The sequence below is a fragment of the Copadichromis virginalis genome, linkage group LG12 (genome assembly GCF_057382275.1).
Source record: "Copadichromis virginalis isolate Kocher_CV1m ecotype Utaka linkage group LG12, C_Virginalis_male_GT1.1, whole genome shotgun sequence".
Lineage (NCBI taxonomy): Eukaryota > Metazoa > Chordata > Actinopteri > Cichliformes > Cichlidae > Copadichromis > Copadichromis virginalis.
The window spans coordinates 36,271,283-36,294,470 of record NC_140629.1 but is presented as its reverse complement, the minus strand read 5'-3'; positions in this window follow the sequence as shown (position 1 = coordinate 36,294,470).

The following is a 23,188-nucleotide window of genomic DNA, read 5'->3' as shown; positions in this document are numbered from 1 at the left end:
TCTGAACTCTGTATGAGGGGTTTCCCCGACAAAGTGAGGGCCGTGAGGCACAGCTCCCCGTCCCCCGGTGACCCTGCTAGGTCCACCTTCTTAGGGAAACCCTCTGCAGAGGAGCCGACAGAGCCAGGAACTTGTGAGTTGTGTGTGTCCACTCAGGCATCATTCATGCTTGTTCTGTAGGCAGTTCCTGTCAGAAGGAGGAGGCACAGCAGGAGCGTCGGGGGGCGGAAGACGGTGCCTCAGTGCCTCTCTCCTTCTGACATTGTTAAAGAAAACCCAACAAATTTATAATTATTTATATATTTACATGTAGGTAATGTCCTCAAGTTCTGTATAACCACTTTTTCCTCTCTCTGTGTTTGTTTCTCGTCTGTTGTTGTGTGTGTTTGTGTGTATTTGTCTCTTTCAAACAGGTGCCAGTCCTCACCTCTGCAGTGCTGCCGTCTCCTGTAGCGCTGCATGGTTCTAAGCTAAGTTTCCTTTCCTTTTTCTGTTCTCTTAGATTTGTCCTCAGGTTTGAAGTGTCTGTGTTGTGCAGCTGGTCTGGTCTGTCTCTAGACAGTTCAGGCTGCACCCACCAGGAAATGGTGGAGGCTCACAGCGACATACTCAACACACAAGTTTCTGAACTCTGCATGAGGGTTTCTCCGACGAAGTGAGGGCCGTGAGGCACAGCTCCCCGTCCCCCGGTGACCCTGCTAGGTCCACCTTCTTAGGGAAACCCTCTGCAGAGGAGCCGACAGAGCCAGGAACTTGTGAGTTGTGTGTGTCCACTCAGGCATCATTCATACTTGTTCTGTAGGCAGTTCCTGTCAGAAGGAGGAGGCACAGCAGGAGCGTCGGGGGGCGGAAGACGGTGCCTCAGTGCCTCTCTCCTTCTGACATTGTTAAAGAAAACCCAACAAATTTATAATTATTTATATATTTACATGTAGGTAATGTCCTCAAGTTCTGTATAACCACTTTTTCCTCTCTCTGTGTTTGTTTCTCGTCTGTTGTTGTGTGTGTTTGTGTGTATTTGTCTCTTTCAAACAGGTGCCGGTCCTCACCTCTGCAGTGCTGCCGTCTCCTGTAGCGCTGCATGGTTCTAAGCTAAGTTTCCTTTCCTTTTTCTGTTCTCTTAGATTTGTCCTCAGGTTTGAAGTGTCTGTGTTGTGCAGCTGGTCTGGTCTGTCTCTAGACAGTTCAGGCTGCACCCACCAGTAAATGGTGGAGGCTCACAGCGACATACTCAACACACAAGTTTCTGAACTCTGCATGAGGGTTTCTCCGACGAAGTGAGGGCCGTGAGGCACAGCTCCCCGTCCCCCGGTGACCCTGCTAGGTCCACCTTCTTAGGGAAACCCTCTGCAGAGGAGCCGACAGAGCCAGGAACTTGTGAGTTGTGTGTGTCCACTCAGGCATCATTCATGCTTGTTCTGTAGGCAGTTCCTGTCAGAAGGAGGAGGCACAGCAGGAGCGTCGGGGGGCGGAAGACGGTGCCTCAGTGCCTCTCTCCTTCGGACATTGTTAAAGAAAACCCAACAAATTTATAATTATTTATATATTTACATGTAGGTAATGTCCTCAAGTTCTGTATAACCACTTTTTCCTCTCTCTGTGTTTGTTTCTCGTCTGTTGTTGTGTGTGTTTGTGTGTATTTGTCTCTTTCAAACAGGTGCCGGTCCTCACCTCTGCAGTGCTGCCGTCTCCTGTAGCGCTGCATGGTTCTAAGCTAAGTTTCCTTTCCTTTTTCTGTTCTCTTAGTTTTTGTCTTCAGGTTTGAAGTGTCTGTGTTGTGCAGCTGGTCTGCTCTGTCTCTAGACAGTTCAGGCTGCACCCACCAGTAAATGGTGGAGGCTCACAGCGACATACTCAACACACAAGTTTCTGAACTCTGTATGAGGGGTTTCCCCGACAAAGTGAGGGCCGTGAGGCACAGCTCCCCGTCCCCCGGTGACCCTGCTAGGTCCACCTTCTTAGGGAAACCCTCTGCAGAGGAGCCGACAGAGCCAGGAACTTGTGAGTTGTGTGTGTCCACTCAGGCATCATTCATACTTGTTCTGTAGGCAGTTCCTGTCAGAAGGAGGAGGCACAGCAGGAGCGTCGGGGGGCGGAAGACGGTGCCTCAGTGCCTCTCTCCTTCTGACATTGTTAAAGAAAACCCAACAAATTTATAATTATTTATATATTTACATGTAGGTAATGTCCTCAAGTTCTGTATAACCACTTTTTCCTCTCTCTGTGTTTGTTTCTCGTCTGTTGTTGTGTGTGTTTGTGTGTATTTGTCTCTTTCAAACAGGTGCCGGTCCTCACCTCTGCAGTGCTGCCGTCTCCTGTAGCGCTGCATGGTTCTAAGCTAAGTTTCCTTTCCTTTTTCTGTTCTCTTAGATTTGTCCTCAGGTTTGAAGTGTCTGTGTTGTGCAGCTGGTCTGGTCTGTCTCTAGACAGTTCAGGCTGCACCCACCAGTAAATGGTGGAGGCTCACAGCGACATACTCAACACACAAGTTTCTGAACTCTGCATGAGGGTTTCTCCGACGAAGTGAGGGCCGTGAGGCACAGCTCCCCGTCCCCCGGTGACCCTGCTAGGTCCACCTTCTTAGGGAAACCCTCTGCAGAGGAGCCGACAGAGCCAGGAACTTGTGAGTTGTGTGTGTCCACTCAGGCATCATTCATGCTTGTTCTGTAGGCAGTTCCTGTCAGAAGGAGGAGGCACAGCAGGAGCGTCGGGGGGCGGAAGACGGTGCCTCAGTGCCTCTCTCCTTCTGACATTGTTAAAGAAAACCCAACAAATTTATAATTATTTTTAAATATTTACATGTAGGTAATGTCCTCAAGTTCTGTATAACCACTTTTTCCTCTCTCTGTGTTTGTTTCTCGTCTGTTGTTGTGTGTGTTTGTGTGTATTTGTCTCTTTCAAACAGGTGCCGGTCCTCACCTCTGCAGTGCTGCCGTCTCCTGTAGCGCTGCATGGTTCTAAGCTAAGTTTCCTTTCCTTTTTCTGTTCTCTTAGTTTTTGTCTTCAGGTTTGAAGTGTCTGTGTTGTGCAGCTGGTCTGGTCTGTCTCTAGACAGTTCAGGCTGCACCCACCAGGAAATGGTGGAGGCTCACAGCGACATACTCAACACACAAGTTTCTGAACTCTGCATGAGGGTTTCTCCGACGAAGTGAGGGCCGTGAGGCACAGCTCCCCGTCCCCCGGTGACCCTGCTAGGTCCACCTTCTTAGGGAAACCCTCTGCAGAGGAGCCGACAGAGCCAGGAACTTGTGAGTTGTGTGTGTCCACTCAGGCATCATTCATACTTGTTCTGTAGGCAGTTCCTGTCAGAAGGAGGAGGCGCAGCAGGAGCGTCGGGGGGCGGAAGACGGTGCCTCAGTGCCTCTCTCCTTCTGACATTGTTAAAGAAAACCCAACAAATTTATAATTATTTATATATTTACATGTAGGTAATGTCCTCAAGTTCTGTATAACCACTTTTTCCTCTCTCTGTGTTTGTTTCTCGTCTGTTGTTGTGTGTGTTTGTGTGTATTTGTCTCTTTCAAACAGGTGCCGGTCCTCACCTCTGCAGTGCTGCCGTCTCCTGTAGCGCTGCATGGTTCTAAGCTAAGTTTCCTTTCCTTTTTCTGTTCTCTTAGATTTGTCTTCAGGTTTGAAGTGTCTGTGTTGTGCAGCTGGTCTGGTCTGTCTCTAGACAGTTCAGGCTGCACCCACCAGTAAATGGTGGAGGCTCACAGCGACATACTCAACACACAAGTTTCTGAACTCTGCATGAGGGTTTCTCCGACGAAGTGAGGGCCGTGAGGCACAGCTCCCCGTCCCCCGGTGACCCTGCTAGGTCCACCTTCTTAGGGAAACCCTCTGCAGAGGAGCCGACAGAGCCAGGAACTTGTGAGTTGTGTGTGTCCACTCAGGCATCATTCATACTTGTTCTGTAGGCAGTTCCTGTCAGAAGGAGGAGGCACAGCAGGAGCGTCGGGGGGCGGAAGACGGTGCCTCAGTGCCTCTCTCCTTCTGACATTGTTAAAGAAAACCCCACAAATTTATAATTATTTTTATATATTTACATGTAGGTAATGTCCTCAAGTTCTGTATAACCACTTTTTCCTCTCTCTGTGTTTGTTTCTCGTCTGTTGTTGTGTGTGTTTGTGTGTATTTGTCTCTTTCAAACAGGTGCCGGTCCTCACCTCTGCAGTGCTGCCGTCTCCTGTAGCGCTGCATGGTTCTAAGCTAAGTTTCCTTTCCTTTTTCTGTTCTCTTAGATTTGTCCTCAGGTTTGAAGTGTCTGTGTTGTGCAGCTGGTCTGGTCTGTCTCTAGACAGTTCAGGCTGCACCCACCAGGAAATGGTGGAGGCTCACAGCGACATACTCAACACACAAGTTTCTGAACTCTGCATGAGGGTTTCTCCGACGAAGTGAGGGCCGTGAGGCACAGCTCCCCGTCCCCCGGTGACCCTGCTAGGTCCACCTTCTTAGGGAAACCCTCTGCAGAGGAGCCGACAGAGCCAGGAACTTGTGAGTTGTGTGTGTCCACTCAGACATCATTCATGCTTGTTCTGTAGGCAGTTCCTGTCAGAAGGAGGAGGCACAGCAGGAGCGTCGGGGGGCGGAAGACGGTGCCTCAGTGCCTCTCTCCTTCTGACATTGTTAAAGAAAACCCAACAAATTTATAATTATTTTTAAATATTTACATGTAGGTAATGTCCTCAAGTTCTGTATAACCACTTTTTCCTCTCTCTGTGTTTGTTTCTCGTCTGTTGTTGTGTGTTTTTGTGTGTATTTGTCTCTTTCAAACAGGTGCCGGTCCTCACCTCTGCAGTTCTGCCGTCTCCTGTAGCGCTGCATGGTTCTAAGCTAAGTTTCCTTTCCTTTTTCTGTTCTCTTAGATTTGTCCTCAGGTTTGAAGTGTCTGTGTTGTGCAGCTGGTCTGGTCTGTCTCTAGACAGTTCAGGCTGCACCCACCAGGAAATGGTGGAGGCTCACAGCGACATACTCAACACACAAGTTTCTGAACTCTGCATGAGGGTTTCTCCGACGAAGTGAGGGCCGTGAGGCACAGCTCCCCGTCCCCCGGTGACCCTGCTAGGTCCACCTTCTTAGGGAAACCCTCTGCAGAGGAGCCGACAGAGCCAGGAACTTGTGAGTTGTGTGTGTCCACTCAGACATCATTCATACTTGTTCTGTAGGCAGTTCCTGTCAGAAGGAGGAGGCACAGCAGGAGCGTCGGGGGGCGGAAGACGGTGCCTCAGTGCCTCTCTCCTTCTGACATTGTTAAAGAAAACCCAACAAATTTATATGTAGGTAATGTCCTCAAGTTCTGTATAACCACTTTTTCCTCTCTCTGTGTTTGTTTCTCGTCTGTTGTTGTGTGTGTTTGTGTGTATTTGTCTCTTTCAAACAGGTGCCGGTCCTCACCTCTGCAGTGCTGCCGTCTCCTGTAGCGCTGCATGGTTCTAAGCTAAGTTTCCTTTCCTTTTTCTGTTCTCTTAGTTTTTGTCCTCAGGTTTGAAGTGTCTGTGTTGTGCAGCTGGTCTGGTCTGTCTCTAGACAGTTCAGGCTGCACCCACCAGTAAATGGTGGAGGCTCACAGCGACATACTCAACACACAAGTTTCTGAACTCTGCATGAGGGTTTCTCCGACGAAGTGAGGGCCGTGAGGCACAGCTCCCCGTCCCCCGGTGACCCTGCTAGGTCCACCTTCTTAGGGAAACCCTCTGCAGAGGAGCCGACAGAGCCAGGAACTTGTGAGTTGTGTGTGTCCACTCAGGCATCATTCATGCTTGTTGTGTAGGCAGTTCCTGTCAGAAGGAGGAGGCACAGCAGGAGCGTCGGGGGGCGGAAGACGGTGCCTCAGTGCCTCTCTCCTTCTGACATTGTTAAAGAAAACCGAACAAATTTATAATTATTTTTATATATTTACATGTTGGTAATGTCCTCAAGTTCTGTTTAACCACTTTTTCCTCTGTCTGTGTTTGTTTCTCGTCTGTTGTTGTGTGTGTTTGTGTGTATTTGTCTCTTTCAAACAGGTGCCGGTCCTCACCTCTGCAGTGCTGCCGTCTCCTGTAGCGCTGCATGGTTCTAAGCTAAGTTTCCTTTCCTTTTTCTGTTCTCTTAGTTTTTGTCTTCAGGTTTGAAGTGTCTGTGTTGTGCAGCTGGTCTGGTCTGTCTCTAGACAGTTCAGGCTGCACCCACCAGTAAATGGTGGAGGCTCACAGCGACATACTCAACACACAAGTTTCTGAACTCTGCATGAGGGTTTCTCCGACGAAGTGAGGGCCGTGAGGCACAGCTCCCCGTCCCCCGGTGACCCTGCTAGGTCCACCTTCTTAGGGAAACCCTCTGCAGAGGAGCCGACAGAGCCAGGAACTTGTGAGTTGTGTGTGTCCACTCAGGCATCATTCATACTTGTTCTGTAGGCAGTTCCTGTCAGAAGGAGGAGGCACAGCAGGAGCGTCGGGGGGCGGAAGACGGTGCCTCAGTGCCTCTCTCCTTCTGACATTGTTAAAGAAAACCCAACAAATTTATAATTATTTATATATTTACATGTAGGTAATGTCCTCAAGTTCTGTATAACCACTTTTTCCTCTCTCTGTGTTTGTTTCTCGTCTGTTGTTGTGTGTGTTTGTGTGTATTTGTCTCTTTCAAACAGGTGCCGGTCCTCACCTCTGCAGTGCTGCCGTCTCCTGTAGCGCTGCATGGTTCTAAGCTAAGTTTCCTTTCCTTTTTCTGTTCTCTTAGTTTTTGTCTTCAGGTTTGAAGTGTCTGTGTTGTGCAGCTGGTCTGGTCTGTCTCTAGACAGTTCAGGCTGCACCCACCAGGAAATGGTGGAGGCTCACAGCGACATACTCAACACACAAGTTTCTGAACTCTGCATGAGGGTTTCTCCGACGAAGTGAGGGCCGTGAGGCACAGCTCCCCGTCCCCCGGTGACCCTGCTAGGTCCACCTTCTTAGGGAAACCCTCTGCAGAGGAGCCGACAGAGCCAGGAACTTGTGAGTTGTGTGTGTCCACTCAGGCATCATTCATGCTTGTTCTGTAGGCAGTTCCTGTCAGAAGGAGGAGGCACAGCAGGAGCGTCGGGGGGCGGAAGACGGTGCCTCAGTGCCTCTCTCCTTCTGACATTGTTAAAGAAAACCCAACAAATTTATAATTATTTATATATTTACATGTAGGTAATGTCCTCAAGTTCTGTATAACCACTTTTTCCTCTCTCTGTGTTTGTTTCTCGTCTGTTGTTGTGTGTGTTTGTGTGTATTTGTCTCTTTCAAACAGGTGCCGGTCCTCACCTCTGCAGTGCTGCCGTCTCCTGTAGCGCTGCATGGTTCTAAGCTAAGTTTCCTTTCCTTTTTCTGTTCTCTTAGTTTTTGTCTTCAGGTTTGAAGTGTCTGTGTTGTGCAGCTGGTCTGGTCTGTCTCTAGACAGTTCAGGCTGCACCCACCAGTAAATGGTGGAGGCTCACAGCGACATACTCAACACACAAGTTTCTGAACTCTGCATGAGGGTTTCTCCGACGAAGTGAGGGCCGTGAGGCACAGCTCCCCGTCCCCCGGTGACCCTGCTAGGTCCACCTTCTTAGGGAAACCCTCTGCAGAGGAGCTGACAGAGCCAGGAACTTGTGAGTTGTGTGTGTCCACTCAGGCATCATTCATGCTTGTTCTGTAGGCAGTTCCTGTCAGAAGGAGGAGGCACAGCAGGAGCGTCGGGGGGCGGAAGACGGTGCCTCAGTGCCTCTCTCCTTTTGACATTGTTAAAGAAAACCCAACAAATTTATAATTATTTATATATTTACATGTAGGTAATGTCCTCAAGTTCTGTATAACCACTTTTTCCTCTCTCTGTGTTTGTTTCTCGTCTGTTGTTGTGTGTGTTTGTGTGTATTTGTCTCTTTCAAACAGGTGCCGGTCCTCACCTCTGCAGTGCTGCCGTCTCCTGTAGCGCTGCATGGTTCTAAGCTAAGTTTCCTTTCCTTTTTCTGTTCTCTTAGATTTGTCCTCAGGTTTGAAGTGTCTGTGTTGTGCAGCTGGTCTGGTCTGTCTCTAGACAGTTCAGGCTGCACCCACCAGTAAATGGTGGAGGCTCACAGCGACATACTCAACACACAAGTTTCTGAACTCTGCATGAGGGTTTCTCCGACGAAGTGAGGGCCGTGAGGCACAGCTCCCCGTCCCCCGGTGACCCTGCTAGGTCCACCTTCTTAGGGAAACCCTCTGCAGAGGAGCCGACAGAGCCAGGAACTTGTGAGTTGTGTGTGTCCACTCAGGCATCATTCATGCTTGTTCTGTAGGCAGTTCCTGTCAGAAGGAGGAGGCACAGCAGGAGCGTCGGGGGGCGGAAGACGGTGCCTCAGTGCCTCTCTCCTTCTGACATTGTTAAAGAAAACCCAACAAATTTATAATTATTTATATATTTACATGTAGGTAATGTCCTCAAGTTCTGTATAACCACTTTTTCCTCTCTCTGTGTTTGTTTCTCGTCTGTTGTTGTGTGTGTTTGTGTGTATTTGTCTCTTTCAAACAGGTGCCGGTCCTCACCTCTGCAGTGCTGCCGTCTCCTGTAGCGCTGCATGGTTCTAAGCTAAGTTTCCTTTCCTTTTTCTGTTCTCTTAGTTTTTGTCTTCAGGTTTGAAGTGTCTGTGTTGTGCAGCTGGTCTGCTCTGTCTCTAGACAGTTCAGGCTGCACCCACCAGTAAATGGTGGAGGCTCACAGCGACATACTCAACACACAAGTTTCTGAACTCTGCATGAGGGTTTCTCCGACGAAGTGAGGGCCGTGAGGCACAGCTCCCCGTCCCCCGGTGACCCTGCTAGGTCCACCTTCTTAGGGAAACCCTCTGCAGAGGAGCCGACAGAGCCAGGAACTTGTGAGTTGTGTGTGTCCACTCAGGCATCATTCATGCTTGTTCTGTAGGCAGTTCCTGTCAGAAGGAGGAGGCACAGCAGGAGCGTCGGGGGGCGGAAGACGGTGCCTCAGTGCCTCTCTCCTTCGGACATTGTTAAAGAAAACCCAACAAATTTATAATTATTTTTTAAATATTTACATGTAGGTATTGTCCTCAAGTTCTGTATAACCACTTTTTCCTCTGTCTGTGTTTGTTTCTCGTCTGTTGTTGTGTGTGTTTGTGTGTATTTGTCTCTTTCAAACAGGTGCTGGTCCTCACCTCTGCAGTGCTGCCGTCTCCTGTAGCGCTGCATGGTTCTAAGCTAAGTTTCCTTTCCTTTTTCTGTTCTCTTAGTTTTTGTCTTCAGGTTTGAAGTGTCTGTGTTGTGCAGCTGGTCTGGTCTGTCTCTAGACAGTTCAGGCTGCACCCACCAGTAAATGGTGGAGGCTCACAAAGACATACTCAACACACAAGTTTCTGAACTCTGCATGAGGGTTTCTCCGACGAAGTGAGGGCCGTGAGGCACAGCTCCCCGTCCCCCGGTGACCCTGCTAGGTCCACCTTCTTAGGGAAACCCTCTGCAGAGGAGCCGACAGAGCCAGGAACTTGTGAGTTGTGTGTGTCCACTCAGGCATCATTCATACTTGTTCTGTAGGCAGTTCCTGTCAGAAGGAGGAGGCACAGCAGGAGTGTCGGGGGGCGGAAGACGGTGCCTCAGTGCCTCTCTCCTTCTGACATTGTTAAAGAAAACCCAACAAATTTATAATTATTTATATATTTACATGTAGGTATTGTCCTCAAGTTCTGTATAACCACTTTTTCCTCTCTCTGTGTTTGTTTCTCGTCTGTTGTTGTGTGTGTTTGTGTGTATTTGTCTCTTTCAAACAGGTGCCGGTCCTCACCTCTGCAGTGCTGCCGTCTCCTGTAGCGCTGCATGGTTCTAAGCTAAGTTTCCTTTCCTTTTTCTGTTCTCTTAGTTTTTGTCTTCAGGTTTGAAGTGTCTGTGTTGTGCAGCTGGTCTGGTCTGTCTCTAGACAGTTCAGGCTGCACCCACCAGGAAATGGTGGAGGCTCACAGCGACATACTCAACACACAAGTTTCTGAACTCTGCATGAGGGTTTCTCCGACGAAGTGAGGGCCGTGAGGCACAGCTCCCCGTCCCCCGGTGACCCTGCTAGGTCCACCTTCTTAGGGAAACCCTCTGCAGAGGAGCCGACAGAGCCAGGAACTTGTGAGTTGTGTGTGTCCACTCAGGCATCATTCATGCTTGTTCTGTAGGCAGTTCCTGTCAGAAGGAGGAGGCACAGCAGGAGCGTCGGGGGGCGGAAGACGGTGCCTCAGTGCCTCTCTCCTTCTGACATTGTTAAAGAAAACCCAACAAATTTATAATTATTTATATATTTACATGTAGGTAATGTCCTCAAGTTCTGTATAACCACTTTTTCCTCTCTCTGTGTTTGTTTCTCGTCTGTTGTTGTGTGTGTTTGTGTGTATTTGTCTCTTTCAAACAGGTGCCGGTCCTCACCTCTGCAGTGCTGCCGTCTCCTGTAGCGCTGCATGGTTCTAAGCTAAGTTTCCTTTCCTTTTTCTGTTCTCTTAGATTTGTCCTCAGGTTTGAAGTGTCTGTGTTGTGCAGCTGGTCTGGTCTGTCTCTAGACAGTTCAGGCTGCACCCACCAGTAAATGGTGGAGGCTGACAGCGACATACTCAACACACAAGTTTCTGAACTCTGCATGAGGGTTTCTCCGACGAAGTGAGGGCCGTGAGGCACAGCTCCCCGTCCCCCGGTGACCCTGCTAGGTCCACCTTCTTAGGGAAACCCTCTGCAGAGGAGCCGACAGAGCCAGGAACTTGTGAGTTGTGTGTGTCCACTCAGGCATCATTCATGCTTGTTCTGTAGGCAGTTCCTGTCAGAAGGAGGAGGCACAGCAGGAGCGTCGGGGGGCGGAAGACGGTGCCTCAGTGCCTCTCTCCTTCTGACATTGTTAAAGAAAACCCAACAAATTTATAATTATTTATATATTTACATGTAGGTAATGTCCTCAAGTTCTGTATAACCACTTTTTCCTCTGTCTGTGTTTGTTTCTCGTCTGTTGTTGTGTGTGTTTGTGTGTATTTGTCTCTTTCAAGCAGGTGCCGGTCCTCACCTCTGCAGTGCTGCCGTCTCCTGTAGCGCTGCATGGTTCTAAGCTAAGTTTCCTTTCCTTTTTCTGTTCTCATAGTTTTTGTCCTCAGGTTTGAAGTGTCTGTGTTGTGCAGCTGGTCTGGTCTGTCTCTAGACAGTTCAGGCTGCACCCACCAGGAAATGGTGGAGGCTCACAGCGACATACTCAACACACAAGTTTCTGAACTCTGCATGAGGGTTTCTCCGACGAAGTGAGGGCCGTGAGGCACAGCTCCCCGTCCCCCGGTGACCCTGCTAGGTCCACCTTCTTAGGGAAACCCTCTGCAGAGGAGCTGACAGAGCCAGGAACTTGTGAGTTGTGTGTGTCCACTCAGGCATCATTCATGCTTGTTCTGTAGGCAGTTCCTGTCAGAAGGAGGAGGCACAGCAGGAGCGTCGGGGGGCGGAAGACGGTGCCTCAGTGCCTCTCTCCTTCTGACATTGTTAAAGAAAACCCAACAAATTTATAATTATTTATATATTTACATGTAGGTAATGTCCTCAAGTTCTGTATAACCACTTTTTCCTCTGTCTGTGTTTGTTTCTCGTCTGTTGTTGTGTGTGTTTGTGTGTATTTGTCTCTTTCAAGCAGGTGCCGGTCCTCACCTCTGCAGTGCTGCCGTCTCCTGTAGCGCTGCATGGTTCTAAGCTAAGTTTCCTTTCCTTTTTCTGTTCTCATAGTTTTTGTCCTCAGGTTTGAAGTGTCTGTGTTGTGCAGCTGGTCTGGTCTGTCTCTAGACAGTTCAGGCTGCACCCACCAGGAAATGGTGGAGGCTCACAGCGACATACTCAACACACAAGTTTCTGAACTCTGCATGAGGGTTTCTCCGACGAAGTGAGGGCCGTGAGGCACAGCTCCCCGTCCCCCGGTGACCCTGCTAGGTCCACCTTCTTAGGGAAACCCTCTGCAGAGGAGCCGACAGAGCCAGGAACTTGTGAGTTGTGTGTGTCCACTCAGGCATCATTCATGCTTGTTCTGTAGGCAGTTCCTGTCAGAAGGAGGAGGCACAGCAGGAGCGTCGGGGGGCGGAAGACGGTGCCTCAGTGCCTCTCTCCTTCTGACATTGTTAAAGAAAACCCAACAAATTTATAATTATTTATATATTTACATGTAGGTAATGTCCTCAAGTTCTGTATAACCACTTTTTCCTCTCTCTGTGTTTGTTTCTCGTCTGTTGTTGTGTGTGTTTGTGTGTATTTGTCTCTTTCAAACAGGTGCTGGTCCTCACCTCTGCAGTGCTGCCGTCTCCTGTAGCGCTGCATGGTTCTAAGCTAAGTTTCCTTTCCTTTTTCTGTTCTCTTAGATTTGTCCTCAGGTTTGAAGTGTCTGTGTTGTGCAGCTGGTCTGGTCTGTCTCTAGACAGTTCAGGCTGCACCCACCAGTAAATGGTGGAGGCTCACAGCGACATACTCAACACACAAGTTTCTGAACTCTGCATGAGGGTTTCTCCGACGAAGTGAGGGCCGTGAGGCACAGCTCCCCGTCCCCCGGTGACCCTGCTAGGTCCACCTTCTTAGGGAAACCCTCTGCAGAGGAGCCGACAGAGCCAGGAACTTGTGAGTTGTGTGTGTCCACTCAGGCATCATTCATGCTTGTTCTGTAGGCAGTTCCTGTCAGAAGGAGGAGGCACAGCAGGAGCGTCGGGGGGCGGAAGACGGTGCCTCAGTGCCTCTCTCCTTCTGACATTGTTAAAGAAAACCCAACAAATTTATAATTATTTATATATTTACATGTAGGTAATGTCCTCAAGTTCTGTATAACCACTTTTTCCTCTCTCTGTGTTTGTTTCTCGTCTGTTGTTGTGTGTGTTTGTGTGTATTTGTCTCTTTCAAACAGGTGCCGGTCCTCACCTCTGCAGTGCTGCCGTCTCCTGTAGCGCTGCATGGTTCTAAGCTAAGTTTCCTTTCCTTTTTCTGTTCTCTTAGTTTTTGTCTTCAGGTTTGAAGTGTCTGTGTTGTGCAGCTGGTCTGGTCTGTCTCTAGACAGTTCAGGCTGCACCCACCAGGAAATGGTGGAGGCTCACAGCGACATACTCAACACACAAGTTTCTGAACTCTGCATGAGGGTTTCTCCGACGAAGTGAGGGCCGTGAGGCACAGCTCCCCGTCCCCCGGTGACCCTGCTAGGTCCACCTTCTTAGGGAAACCCTCTGCAGAGGAGCCGACAGAGCCAGGAACTTGTGAGTTGTGTGTGTCCACTCAGGCATCATTCATACTTGTTCTGTAGGCAGTTCCTGTCAGAAGGAGGAGGCGCAGCAGGAGCGTCGGGGGGCGGAAGACGGTGCCTCAGTGCCTCTCTCCTTCTGACATTGTTAAAGAAAACCCAACAAATTTATAATTATTTATATATTTACATGTAGGTAATGTCCTCAAGTTCTGTATAACCACTTTTTCCTCTCTCTGTGTTTGTTTCTCGTCTGTTGTTGTGTGTGTTTGTGTGTATTTGTCTCTTTCAAACAGGTGCCGGTCCTCACCTCTGCAGTGCTGCCGTCTCCTGTAGCGCTGCATGGTTCTAAGCTAAGTTTCCTTTCCTTTTTCTGTTCTCTTAGATTTGTCTTTAGGTTTGAAGTGTCTGTGTTGTGCAGCTGGTCTGCTCTGTCTCTAGACAGTTCAGGCTGCACCCACCAGGAAATGGTGGAGGCTCACAGCGACATACTCAACACACAAGTTTCTGAACTCTGCATGAGGGTTTCTCCGACGAAGTGAGGGCCGTGAGGCACAGCTCCCCGTCCCCCGGTGACCCTGCTAGGTCCACCTTCTTAGGGAAACCCTCTGCAGAGGAGCCGACAGAGCCAGGAACTTGTGAGTTGTGTGTGTCCACTCAGGCATCATTCATGCTTGTTCTGTAGGCAGTTCCTGTCAGAAGGAGGAGGCACAGCAGGAGCGTCGGGGGGCGGAAGACGGTGCCTCAGTGCCTCTCTCCTTCGGACATTGTTAAAGAAAACCCAACAAATTTATAATTATTTTTATATATTTACATGTAGGTAATGTCCTCAAGTTCTGTATAACCACTTTTTCCTCTCTCTGTGTTTGTTTCTCGTCTGTTGTTGTGTGTGTTTGTGTGTATTTGTCTCTTTCAAACAGGTGCCGGTCCTCACCTCTGCAGTGCTGCCGTCTCCTGTAGCGCTGCATGGTTCTAAGCTAAGTTTCCTTTCCTTTTTCTGTTCTCATAGTTTTTGTCCTCAGGTTTGAAGTGTCTGTGTTGTGCAGCTGGTCTGGTCTGTCTCTAGACAGTTCAGGCTGCACCCACCAGGAAATGGTGGAGGCTCACAGCGACATACTCAACACACAAGTTTCTGAACTCTGCATGAGGGTTTCTCCGACGAAGTGAGGGCCGTGAGGCACAGCTCCCCGTCCCCCGGTGACCCTGCTAGGTCCACCTTCTTAGGGAAACCCTCTGCAGAGGAGCTGACAGAGCCAGGAACTTGTGAGTTGTTTGTGTCCACTCAGGCATCATTCATACTTGTTCTGTAGGCAGTTCCTGTCAGAAGGAGGAGGCACAGCAGGAGCGTCGGGGGGCGGAAGACGGTGCCTCAGTGCCTCTCTCCTTCTGACATTGTTAAAGAAAACCCAACAAATTTATAATTATTTATATATTTACATCTAGGTAATGTCCTCAAGTTCTGTATAACCACTTTTTCCTCTCTCTGTGTTTGTTTCTCGTCTGTTGTTGTGTGTGTTTGTGTGTATTTGTCTCTTTCAAACAGGTGCCGGTCCTCACCTCTGCAGTGCTGCCGTCTCCTGTAGCGCTGCATGGTTCTAAGCTAAGTTTCCTTTCCTTTTTCTGTTCTCTTAGATTTGTCTTCAGGTTTGAAGTGTCTGTGTTGTGCAGCTGGTCTGGTCTGTCTCTAGACAGTTCAGGCTGCACCCACCAGTAAATGGTGGAGGCTCACAGCGACATACTCAACACACAAGTTTCTGAACTCTGTATGAGGGGTTTCCCCGACAAAGTGAGGGCCGTGAGGCACAGCTCCCCGTCCCCCGGTGACCCTGCTAGGTCCACCTTCTTAGGGAAACCCTCTGCAGAGGAGCCGACAGAGCCAGGAACTTGTGAGTTGTGTGTGTCCACTCAGGCATCATTCATGCTTGTTCTGTAGGCAGTTCCTGTCAGAAGGAGGAGGCACAGCAGGAGCGTCGGGGGGCGGAAGACGGTGCCTCAGTGCCTCTCTCCTTCTGACATTGTTAAAGAAAACCCAACAAATTTATAATTATTTATATATTTACATGTAGGTAATGTCCTCAAGTTCTGTATAACCACTTTTTCCTCTCTCTGTGTTTGTTTCTCGTCTGTTGTTGTGTGTGTTTGTGTGTATTTGTCTCTTTCAAACAGGTGCCAGTCCTCACCTCTGCAGTGCTGCCGTCTCCTGTAGCGCTGCATGGTTCTAAGCTAAGTTTCCTTTCCTTTTTCTGTTCTCTTAGATTTGTCCTCAGGTTTGAAGTGTCTGTGTTGTGCAGCTGGTCTGGTCTGTCTCTAGACAGTTCAGGCTGCACCCACCAGGAAATGGTGGAGGCTCACAGCGACATACTCAACACACAAGTTTCTGAACTCTGCATGAGGGTTTCTCCGACGAAGTGAGGGCCGTGAGGCACAGCTCCCCGTCCCCCGGTGACCCTGCTAGGTCCACCTTCTTAGGGAAACCCTCTGCAGAGGAGCCGACAGAGCCAGGAACTTGTGAGTTGTGTGTGTCCACTCAGGCATCATTCATACTTGTTCTGTAGGCAGTTCCTGTCAGAAGGAGGAGGCACAGCAGGAGCGTCGGGGGGCGGAAGACGGTGCCTCAGTGCCTCTCTCCTTCTGACATTGTTAAAGAAAACCCAACAAATTTATAATTATTTATATATTTACATGTAGGTAATGTCCTCAAGTTCTGTATAACCACTTTTTCCTCTCTCTGTGTTTGTTTCTCGTCTGTTGTTGTGTGTGTTTGTGTGTATTTGTCTCTTTCAAACAGGTGCCGGTCCTCACCTCTGCAGTGCTGCCGTCTCCTGTAGCGCTGCATGGTTCTAAGCTAAGTTTCCTTTCCTTTTTCTGTTCTCTTAGATTTGTCCTCAGGTTTGAAGTGTCTGTGTTGTGCAGCTGGTCTGGTCTGTCTCTAGACAGTTCAGGCTGCACCCACCAGTAAATGGTGGAGGCTCACAGCGACATACTCAACACACAAGTTTCTGAACTCTGCATGAGGGTTTCTCCGACGAAGTGAGGGCCGTGAGGCACAGCTCCCCGTCCCCCGGTGACCCTGCTAGGTCCACCTTCTTAGGGAAACCCTCTGCAGAGGAGCCGACAGAGCCAGGAACTTGTGAGTTGTGTGTGTCCACTCAGGCATCATTCATGCTTGTTCTGTAGGCAGTTCCTGTCAGAAGGAGGAGGCACAGCAGGAGCGTCGGGGGGCGGAAGACGGTGCCTCAGTGCCTCTCTCCTTCGGACATTGTTAAAGAAAACCCAACAAATTTATAATTATTTATATATTTACATGTAGGTAATGTCCTCAAGTTCTGTATAACCACTTTTTCCTCTCTCTGTGTTTGTTTCTCGTCTGTTGTTGTGTGTGTTTGTGTGTATTTGTCTCTTTCAAACAGGTGCCGGTCCTCACCTCTGCAGTGCTGCCGTCTCCTGTAGCGCTGCATGGTTCTAAGCTAAGTTTCCTTTCCTTTTTCTGTTCTCTTAGTTTTTGTCTTCAGGTTTGAAGTGTCTGTGTTGTGCAGCTGGTCTGCTCTGTCTCTAGACAGTTCAGGCTGCACCCACCAGTAAATGGTGGAGGCTCACAGCGACATACTCAACACACAAGTTTCTGAACTCTGTATGAGGGGTTTCCCCGACAAAGTGAGGGCCGTGAGGCACAGCTCCCCGTCCCCCGGTGACCCTGCTAGGTCCACCTTCTTAGGGAAACCCTCTGCAGAGGAGCCGACAGAGCCAGGAACTTGTGAGTTGTGTGTGTCCACTCAGGCATCATTCATACTTGTTCTGTAGGCAGTTCCTGTCAGAAGGAGGAGGCACAGCAGGAGCGTCGGGGGGCGGAAGACGGTGCCTCAGTGCCTCTCTCCTTCTGACATTGTTAAAGAAAACCCAACAAATTTATAATTATTTATATATTTACATGTAGGTAATGTCCTCAAGTTCTGTATAACCACTTTTTCCTCTCTCTGTGTTTGTTTCTCGTCTGTTGTTGTGTGTGTTTGTGTGTATTTGTCTCTTTCAAACAGGTGCCGGTCCTCACCTCTGCAGTGCTGCCGTCTCCTGTAGCGCTGCATGGTTCTAAGCTAAGTTTCCTTTCCTTTTTCTGTTCTCTTAGATTTGTCCTCAGGTTTGAAGTGTCTGTGTTGTGCAGCTGGTCTGGTCTGTCTCTAGACAGTTCAGGCTGCACCCACCAGTAAATGGTGGAGGCTCACAGCGACATACTCAACACACAAGTTTCTGAACTCTGCATGAGGGTTTCTCCGACGAAGTGAGGGCCGTGAGGCACAGCTCCCCGTCCCCCGGTGACCCTGCTAGGTCCACCTTCTTAGGGAAACCCTCTGCAGAGGAGCCGACAGAGCCAGGAACTTGTGAGTTGTGTGTGTCCACTCAGGCATCATTCATGCTTGTTCTGTAGGCAGTTCCTGTCAGAAGGAGGAGGCACAGCAGGAGCGTCGGGGGGCGGAAGACGGTGCCTCAGTGCCTCTCTCCTTCTGACATTGTTAAAGAAAACCCAACAAATTTATAATTATTTTTAAATATTTACATGTAGGTAATGTCCTCAAGTTCTGTATAACCACTTTTTCCTCTCTCTGTGTTTGTTTCTCGTCTGTTGTTGTGTGTGTTTGTGTGTATTTGTCTCTTTCAAACAGGTGCCGGTCCTCACCTCTGCAGTGCTGCCGTCTCCTGTAGCGCTGCATGGTTCTAAGCTAAGTTTCCTTTCCTTTTTCTGTTCTCTTAGTTTTTGTCTTCAGGTTTGAAGTGTCTGTGTTGTGCAGCTGGTCTGGTCTGTCTCTAGACAGTTCAGGCTGCACCCACCAGGAAATGGTGGAGGCTCACAGCGACATACTCAACACACAAGTTTCTGAACTCTGCATGAGGGTTTCTCCGACGAAGTGAGGGCCGTGAGGCACAGCTCCCCGTCCCCCGGTGACCCTGCTAGGTCCACCTTCTTAGGGAAACCCTCTGCAGAGGAGCCGACAGAGCCAGGAACTTGTGAGTTGTGTGTGTCCACTCAGGCATCATTCATACTTGTTCTGTAGGCAGTTCCTGTCAGAAGGAGGAGGCGCAGCAGGAGCGTCGGGGGGCGGAAGACGGTGCCTCAGTGCCTCTCTCCTTCTGACATTGTTAAAGAAAACCCAACAAATTTATAATTATTTATATATTTACATGTAGGTAATGTCCTCAAGTTCTGTATAACCACTTTTTCCTCTCTCTGTGTTTGTTTCTCGTCTGTTGTTGTGTGTGTTTGTGTGTATTTGTCTCTTTCAAACAGGTGCCGGTCCTCACCTCTGCAGTGCTGCCGTCTCCTGTAGCGCTGCATGGTTCTAAGCTAAGTTTCCTTTCCTTTTTCTGTTCTCTTAGATTTGTCCTCAGGTTTGAAGTGTCTGTGTTGTGCAGCTGGTCTGGTCTGTCTCTAGACAGTTCAGGCTGCACCCACCAGTAAATGGAGGCTCACAGCGACATACTCAACACACAAGTTTCTGAACTCTGTATGAGGGGTTTCCCCGACAAAGTGAGGGCCGTGAGGCACAGCTCCCCGTCCCCGGTGACCCTGCTAGGTCCACCTTCTTAGGGAAACCCTCTGCAGAGGAGCCGACAGAGCCAGGAACTTGTGAGTTGTGTGTGTCCACTCAGGCATCATTCATGCTTGTTCTGTAGGCAGTTCCTGTCAGAAGGAGGAGGCACAGCAGGAGCGTCGGGGGGCGGAAGACGGTGCCTCAGTGCCTCTCTCCTTCTGACATTGTTAAAGAAAACCCAACAAATTTATAATTATTTTTAAATATTTACATGTAGGTAATGTCCTCAAGTTCTGTATAACCACTTTTTCCTCTCTCTGTGTTTGTTTCTCGTCTGTTGTTGTGTGTGTTTGTGTGTATTTGTCTCTTTCAAACAGGTGCTGGTCCTCACCTCTGCAGTGCTGCCGTCTCCTGTAGCGCTGCATGGTTCTAAGCTAAGTTTCCTTTCCTTTTTCTGTTCTCTTAGTTTTTGTCTTCAGGTTTGAAGTGTCTGTGTTGTGCAGCTGGTCTGGTCTGTCTCTAGACAGTTCAGGCTGCACCCACCAGTAAATGGTGGAGGCTCACAGCGACATACTCAACACACAAGTTTCTGAACTCTGCATGAGGGTTTCTCCGACGAAGTGAGGGCCGTGAGGCACAGCTCCCCGTCCCCCGGTGACCCTGCTAGGTCCACCTTCTTAGGGAAACCCTCTGCAGAGGAGCCGACAGAGCCAGGAACTTGTGAGTTGTGTGTGTCCACTCAGGCATCATTCATGCTTGTTCTGTAGGCAGTTCCTGTCAGAAGGAGGAGGCACAGCAGGAGCGTCGGGGGGCGGAAGACGGTGCCTCAGTGCCTCTCTCCTTCTGACATTGTTAAAGAAAACCCAACAAATTTATAATTATTTATATATTTACATGTAGGTAATGTCCTCAAGTTCTGTATAACCACTTTTTCCTCTCTCTGTGTTTGTTTCTCGTCTGTTGTTGTGTGTGTTTGTGTGTATTTGTCTCTTTCAAACAGGTGCTGGTCCTCACCTCTGCAGTGCTGCCGTCTCCTGTAGCGCTGCATGGTTCTAAGCTAAGTTTCCTTTCCTTTTTCTGTTCTCTTAGATTTGTCCTCAGGTTTGAAGTGTCTGTGTTGTGCAGCTGGTCTGGTCTGTCTCTAGACAGTTCAGGCTGCACCCACCAGTAAATGGTGGAGGCTCACAGCGACATACTCAACACACAAGTTTCTGAACTCTGTATGAGGGGTTTCCCCGACAAAGTGAGGGCCGTGAGGCACAGCTCCCCGTCCCCGGTGACCCTGCTAGGTCCACCTTCTTAGGGAAACCCTCTGCAGAGGAGCCGACAGAGCCAGGAACTTGTGAGTTGTGTGTGTCCACTCAGGCATCATTCATGCTTGTTCTGTAGGCAGTTCCTGTCAGAAGGAGGAGGCACAGCAGGAGCGTCGGGGGGCGGAAGACGGTGCCTCAGTGCCTCTCTCCTTCTGACATTTTTAAAGAAAACCCAACAAATTTATAATTATTTATATATTTACATGTAGGTAATGTCCTCAAGTTCTGTATAACCACTTTTTCCTCTCTCTGTGTTTGTTTCTCGTCTGTTGTTGTGTGTGTTTGTGTGTATTTGTCTCTTTCAAACAGGTGCCGGTCCTCACCTCTGCAGTGCTGCCGTCTCCTGTAGCGCTGCATGGTTCTAAGCTAAGTTTCCTTTCCTTTTTCTGTTCTCTTAGTTTTTGTCTTCAGGTTTGAAGTGTCTGTGTTGTGCAGCTGGTCTGGTCTGTCTCTAGACAGTTCAGGCTGCACCCACCAGGAAATGGTGGAGGCTCACAGCGACATACTCAACACACAAGTTTCTGAACTCTGCATGAGGGTTTCTCCGACGAAGTGAGGGCCGTGAGGCACAGCTCCCCGTCCCCCGGTGACCCTGCTAGGTCCACCTTCTTAGGGAAACCCTCTGCAGAGGAGCCGACAGAGCCAGGAACTTGTGAGTTGTGTGTGTCCACTCAGGCATCATTCATGCTTGTTCTGTAGGCAGTTCCTGTCAGAAGGAGGAGGCACAGCAGGAGCGTCGGGGGGCGGAAGACGGTGCCTCAGTGCCTCTCTCCTTCTGACATTGTTAAAGAAAACCCAACAAATTTATAATTATTTATATATTTACATGTAGGTAATGTCCTCAAGTTCTGTATAACCACTTTTTCCTCTCTCTGTGTTTGTTTCTCGTCTGTTGTTGTGTGTGTTTGTGTGTATTTGTCTCTTTCAAACAGGTGCCGGTCCTCACCTCTGCAGTGCTGCCGTCTCCTGTAGCGCTGCATGGTTCTAAGCTAAGTTTCCTTTCCTTTTTCTTTTCTCCTAGTTTTTGTCCTCAGGTTTGAAGTGTCTGTGTTGTGCAGCTGGTCTGGTCTGTCTCTAGACAGTTCAGGCTGCACCCACCAGGAAATGGTGGAGGCTCACAGCGACATACTCAACACACAAGTTTCTGAACTCTGCATGAGGGTTTCCCCGACGAAGTGAGGGCCGTGAGGCACAGCTCCCCGTCCCCCGGTGACCCTGCTAGGTCCACCTTCTTAGGGAAACCCTCTGCAGAGGAGCTGACAGAGCCAGGAACTTGTGAGTTGTGTGTGTCCACTCAGGCATCATTCATGCTTGTTCTGTAGGCAGTTCCTGTCAGAAGGAGGAGGCACAGCAGGAGCGTCGGGGGGCGGAAGACGGTGCCTCAGTGCCTCTCTCCTTCTGACATTGTTAAAGAAAACCCAACAAATTTATAATTATTTTTAAATATTTACATGTAGGTAATGTCCTCAAGTTCTGTATAACCACTTTTTCCTCTCTCTGTGTTTGTTTCTCGTCTGTTGTTGTGTGTGTTTGTGTGTATTTGTCTCTTTCAAACAGGTGCTGGTCCTCACCTCTGCAGTGCTGCCGTCTCCTGTAGCGCTGCATGGTTCTAAGCTAAGTTTCCTTTCCTTTTTCTGTTCTCTTAGTTTTTGTCTTCAGGTTTGAAGTGTCTGTGTTGTGCAGCTGGTCTGGTCTGTCTCTAGACAGTTCAGGCTGCACCCACCAGTAAATGGTGGAGGCTCACAGCGACATACTCAACACACAAGTTTCTGAACTCTGCATGAGGGTTTCTCCGACGAAGTGAGGGCCGTGAGGCACAGCTCCCCGTCCCCCGGTGACCCTGCTAGGTCCACCTTCTTAGGGAAACCCTCTGCAGAGGAGCCGACAGAGCCAGGAACTTGTGAGTTGTGTGTGTCCACTCAGGCATCATTCATGCTTGTTCTGTAGGCAGTTCCTGTCAGAAGGAGGAGGCACAGCAGGAGCGTCGGGGGGCGGAAGACGGTGCCTCAGTGCCTCTCTCCTTCTGACATTGTTAAAGAAAACCCAACAAATTTATAATTATTTATATATTTACATGTAGGTAATGTCCTCAAGTTCTGTATAACCACTTTTTCCTCTCTCTGTGTTTGTTTCTCGTCTGTTGTTGTGTGTGTTTGTGTGTATTTGTCTCTTTCAAACAGGTGCCGGTCCTCACCTCTGCAGTGCTGCCGTCTCCTGTAGCGCTGCATGGTTCTAAGCTAAGTTTCCTTTCCTTTTTCTGTTCTCTTAGTTTTTGTCTTCAGGTTTGAAGTGTCTGTGTTGTGCAGCTGGTCTGCTCTGTCTCTAGACAGTTCAGGCTGCACCCACCAGTAAATGGTGGAGGCTCACAGCGACATACTCAACACACAAGTTTCTGAACTCTGCATGAGGGTTTCTCCGACGAAGTGAAGGCCGTGAGGCACAGCTCCCCGTCCCCCGGTGACCCTGCTAGGTCCACCTTCTTAGGGAAACCCTCTGCAGAGGAGCCGACAGAGCCAGGAACTTGTGAGTTGTGTGTGTCCACTCAGGCATCATTCATGCTTGTTCTGTAGGCAGTTCCTGTCAGAAGGAGGAGGCACAGCAGGAGCGTCGGGGGGCGGAAGACGGTGCCTCAGTGCCTCTCTCCTTCTGACATTGTTAAAGAAAACCCAACAAATTTATAATTATTTATATATTTACATGTAGGTAATGTCCTCAAGTTCTGTATAACCACTTTTTCCTCTCTCTGTGTTTGTTTCTCGTCTGTTGTTGTGTGTGTTTGTGTGTATTTGTCTCTTTCAAACAGGTGCCGGTCCTCACCTCTGCAGTGCTGCCGTCTCCTGTAGCGCTGCATGGTTCTAAGCTAAGTTTCCTTTCCTTTTTCTGTTCTCTTAGTTTTTGTCTTCAGGTTTGAAGTGTCTGTGTTGTGCAGCTGGTCTGGTCTGTCTCTAGACAGTTCAGGCTGCACCCACCAGTAAATGGTGGAGGCTCACAGCGACATACTCAACACACAAGTTTCTGAACTCTGCATGAGGGTTTCTCCGACGAAGTGAGGGCCGTGAGGCACAGCTCCCCGTCCCCCGGTGACCCTGCTAGGTCCACCTTCTTAGGGAAACCCTCTGCAGAGGAGCTGACAGAGCCAGGAACTTGTGAGTTGTGTGTGTCCAC